The following is a 5,003-nucleotide window of genomic DNA, read 5'->3' on the forward strand; positions in this document are numbered from 1 at the left end:
TCTTTATAGCAATTCTATGAGGGAGATACTTCCATGTGGCTCAGAGAGGCAAAGTAATTAGTAACTAATTATGTACTTTGGAAGTGATAAATTCCAAAATCCAACTTGGATTCATTCACTTTCTTAATGGATGCTCTTACTCCCAATCAAGCCACTGCATATCTGTATAACAAAGAATGTATCACTATAGCCTCTCATTTCCATCCAGTGTCACTTCATTTAAAATATTACTAAAGTTATAATAGTTGTATGTGTCAATTCATTCAATGGGCAACCATCCACGAGTTTTTTCTATGCTCTGGGGATTCAGAGGTGAACTAAACAAACAAGTATCCTCCTCATCACAGACCCAGTATTATAGTAAGTGCAGAGAAAGAACAAAACCATGTCAGTCGTGGAGTTTGCCCAATGGTGATAAGTGATCTATGGAAAGCAAAGGCAAGAAAGGAGAAAGGGTGAAGGAGGCTTGTAGAAAGAGAAGTGATAGAAAGGGAGCCTTTTGCAAGTACCTCTTAGTAGTTAGGCCCCTGAAAAGTGCTATGTACAGCTCATCTTGTTTAGTTCTTACCATCACTTTTTCATTTAGTTTCCTTCATTTCATGATTAAGAAAGTAAAAACAGTGGGCATGTTAATTAACTTCATTGTGCCTATCATTTCAGTGTCTGCATATATCAAAACAATGTCGACACAAGCTTAAAACATCATGTAGCACCAGCCCTGTACTGTAGTGGGTAAACCCTGTGTGTAGGAAGCTGGATCCCACATGGCTGACCTAGTTTGGCTTGGAAAGCACTCTGAGGGCATATGTGCATGCCTGCTCCAAATCCTAGCAGGATGAAGAAATCACAGAAAGCAGAAGTGGAGGAAAGGGGGAACAGAATTGGGAGTTGAAAGAGATTTCATGCCCCACTTAGGAGTTCTCTCTTTTTCCCTCTCTCTAGTAAGTGCATGAGCCTTCTGGCAATTAAAAAACCATATATATCTTGAATTTTTATTTGTCAATTGTACCTTGATAAAACTGGAAAAAAAATAAAGTAAATAGATATTTACCAATTCCCAGTCAATAACTAGTTCTGTTAGCCTCAGGAAGAATCCAAACCAATATCTGTTTGATTTCTATTCCTATGGGGTCTGTCACAAAAAAGTTTCCAATGAAATTAAGTACCTAAGCTGACTTATGTATGTTGAAAATTTACCCTGTCATTCTAATACATTTATCTGTGCTACTGTGGATTTATGTAAGGCAAGGCATACCCTCATATAACCCACAGCCTTTCAAAATACGGTGGTTTCATACTCTGAAAAATAAAAGCTCGAACCTTCTTTTCTTTACAATGGGCACAGCATTGTGTGGCCTTGTTGTTTAAGGTGTGTATTTTCTTCAAAATTAATGGGTACAGATTTGATGAGCTGTGTACTTTCCTGGTCTTTTGTGCTAAGCTGCTCAGAAACTCTTGTCTGTGGGGCTGAACACGTAACAGCTGCCTCTGGGAGTGTAAATCTGATTCTTTGAGCTGCTTAGGGGAGTGTCTGACATTTTTCCTTTCCAAAGAAGTCAGAAGATTTGGATGGCATTAGCTACTCATTAAATAATGATCCAAGTAAGTTCAGCCTCAACTTAGGCATCTGGTTTGCATGTATTTTTGTTTTGGAAACATCTTTCAGAAAAAGTGCTCAGATTTTCAATAAAATTTAACTCTCCTTTCCATATGTTTAAAATGTGTTCCTTAAAATCTTATCTGAACTCATGTGTTGACAAACTATTTCTGAATTCATATTGAGGTATGCATGTGTGAGAATTAAGGTTAATTCGAAAATATATCAATGTGGCTTGAGAAAATAGATGTCTACAAAATTGATATTCTTAAAATATGTATTAGCCTCTGTACTACCTTTTATTATCATGGAACCAAGATAGAAGGTCAAAGTGATAAAGACATTACCTTTTTAAGTTTCCTGAAATTTCTGTAAGATATTTTTTTTAAATGAGAAGGATAAGTGTTAATGAATTGCAGGTCATATTTATGTTATCCTAAATAAATGGTCTGATGTTTGAAAATAAAATTATCCTAATGTACCTAAAATATTTTTAGGACTTCTTATTAATTTTTAAATAAATATTTCCATTAAAAAATCAATACATGTGTGGGACCAGCAGTTAGCGTAATGGCTATGCCACTGGACTGCCATCTAGTCAAGCGCGGTTTGCGTCCCGGACCCGGTGGCTTAAAACTCACGCCAGGTGCATGTGCGTGCGTGCCCAAGATCCCGAGAGGAGAACGGAGGAGAAGGGATTGTGGTGTGGCCATCCCCCCTGGGGGATGATTTCTCGCTTTCTGTCTCTCTGTCTCTCTCTGACTATCTGGCGAGCGCACACGCCCTATAGCAAAAAAAAAAACTCAAAATCTCTCTCTGTCTATCTGGCGAGCGCACACGCACTATTGCAAAAAAAACTCAAAAAAAAAGGAAAAAAAAGTAAATACATGCAAAAAAAAACTCAAAAAAAAAAGGAAAAAAAAGTAAATACATGTGTAAGAATTTTCTTTTAATTTTTAAATAAATGTATCCAAAGAAAGAAAATAATATTTGAGAAGACTAGAATGGCTAGGGTGCCTTTCCAATTAGTAATATTGTAGTGTTGGCAAGTGAAAGAATTTGTTGTGTGCTCACATGCCCAGAAGAGACAGCACAGCATGCGCCACCTAATGATAAGGACTAGTTTAAATATGATCTAATGAACTAAATATATTTCCTAGACCGTTATTCTTAGGTTGCTTTATTTATTTCAAGGTTGACTTGGAGGCATTTATCTAGCTAGTCTGTCAGATATATATGCCAGCTTAAACTTCTGCAGATTTTCTCTGTAAGATTCTGTGGATGTGTGTGTGTGTGTGTGTGTGTGTGTGTGTGTGGAGGGGGGTCTTATAATTGAGAGTCCTTCTTTTCTCAAAGTGTAAGCAAGGCTTTCTATTCTGATTCAAATATAATGACTTTTTTGAAGATGATTTAAGTATATACTTCTTTACACTAAAAGATTTTCTTCATAGTAATTCTATTTAAATGTTATTTAATAGTTGTATTTCGACTGAAGATGTTTAAAGAATTTATTCTTTAATAGAAGGACTTTGCTGTGCTCATGAAACCTCTGTAAAACTAACAGAAAATGATAAACAGTTAAGAAGTTCCAGCTAAAACAATAGGCTATTTCCTTTTTAAAAGTCTGTTTGTCATCCTTGTTTTTTGACAGTCTCTAATTGTTTTCAAAATTATTAGTCTCAAAGAAGTTTAGCTTTATGCTGTATAGAAAAGTGTATTTATTTCAGTGTCATGAGATGAATTTTGCAATCTCAGGCATGACAGGGAAGTGAGACTATGATTATTCTCCTCAATTTACCCTTTCCACCAATAGTCTCAGTTCAGTATCTAGAATAATGATTGTGTGGTAAAAAAAGAATATATTAGGGACAGCTGAGCAAGTTCCTTTTGTTTCTCTAGCCTCTGACTTACTTGGATGGGAAAATAGCAAGAAAAAAAACAGTACTGCTGAGTGTCTCAGATATAGGTAATAGGTCTTCAACAGGCCATAAAAAATAGACCCTTGTAAGTCCTTCCAATAGAATTATGTGTGTGGGTTTCTTTTCTTTTTTTCAATTTCTCTGGCAACAAACCACACATTAGGATGTGACGTTACAGTTTTTTTTTTTAAAAGCATATAAACTCTCACACACTTATGTAATGAGAATTTCAGTGCAAGAGTTTTCTGCTGAATACCGTTTGGTCCTATTAAGAATTGTGTGTTTATATGTTGGAGCACTTGAGTGAAAATCCTCCTTACCTCTTTAAAGGTAAGTCATTATAATTTTTCTTTAAGTAAAACAAATCAAGGGATTTTTCTATTACCCAAATGGTGGAAAATGACACTTACATAAATACTAAGAAATTAGATAGCAAAGACAATAAAGAGCAGTGAATGTTTTCTTAAAGTCAGTAGGATTTATTTAAAAATTAGGTCTTTGTTGTTTTACAAGTTATCAATCTTCTTATACTTTATATTTAAAAAAGTGTAAATACTGTATCGAAAAGCCAATTACATTTTACTTCTTGGTGTTTAATATCATATGCTTAACTATAATCATTTGTTTTTTAATATTTAAAATGATTTATAATCCAATTTGTATTATCATGAAATTTTCATTTTATGCTTAGGCTTATATATAATATTTTATTTAAATTATGATAAAGATAACTTAAATGAAGATCAATATAATGAGGTTAGTTGTTATAAATGACATGCCTCTCTGATGTTAACATGCTCTCTAGTATGCAATTATTAACTACTTATTACTCTGCAGAGTTATTAGCTTGTTTGATTTTTAGTCTGTATTGCAGTTTTTGTGCAAATTTTGTGTACCTGATAATTCAATGTATACATAGAATATATGCCTATTGAACATTTTTTAAATGAACAAAGATAGTGTAATTCTTACTAACAATAATTACTAACAATTATTAGTATTAATATTATTCGGTTAGTAATAATTATTGCTAATAGAAATCTAACAGAAATAGTAAAGTATATTATCTTTAAATGATCTAAAACTTAATTTATTAGTGTAAATTGATATAAAATTTAATAGTGGACTAAAAAAAACCAAAATTATTCTTTTTGGCAATTCTAAAGGCATATAACAAGTATTAGCAAATTATTTTCTTAAATTATATGCTGTGTTTAAATAAAATATAAATTTTCAAGAAATTAACAAAAAAGACTCAATGTAATTGTGCTAATTAAATTTATAAATAACTATAAATGGCATAAATTCTCCAGGGTAAATCTCAGTTTCTAGAGGCTGGCAGGTGGTGTGGTATTTAAGGTGCTGGACTCCCACATGGCAGTCCATAGTTCAAGTCCTAGATCTGGTGGCATGATTTCTCTCTCACTTGCTCCCTCTGATCAAATTGAATAATAATAATAATAAAAAATTAAATTAATAATTCTTTA

The 5,003-nt window shown here is 33.2% G+C and overlaps 1 protein-coding gene across 1 annotated transcript in view; it reads left to right on the forward strand.

Moving 5' to 3' along the window:
• The first annotated feature begins 3,508 nt into the window (after positions 1 to 3,508).
• The window catches only part of CD36 (CD36 molecule (CD36 blood group)), a 69,455-nt gene continuing 67,960 nt past the window's right edge, over positions 3,509 to 5,003 (forward strand). Inside the window, exon 1 of the mRNA XM_027774139.1 lies at positions 3,509 to 3,846. The gene's annotated coding sequence lies outside the window, so the exon portion shown is untranslated. The remainder of the gene's footprint in view (positions 3,847 to 5,003) is intronic.

This window comes from Tupaia chinensis, unplaced genomic scaffold (genome assembly GCF_000334495.1).
Source record: "Tupaia chinensis unplaced genomic scaffold, TupChi_1.0 Scaffold000406_1, whole genome shotgun sequence".
NCBI classification, from domain to species: Eukaryota; Metazoa; Chordata; class Mammalia; order Scandentia; family Tupaiidae; genus Tupaia; species Tupaia belangeri.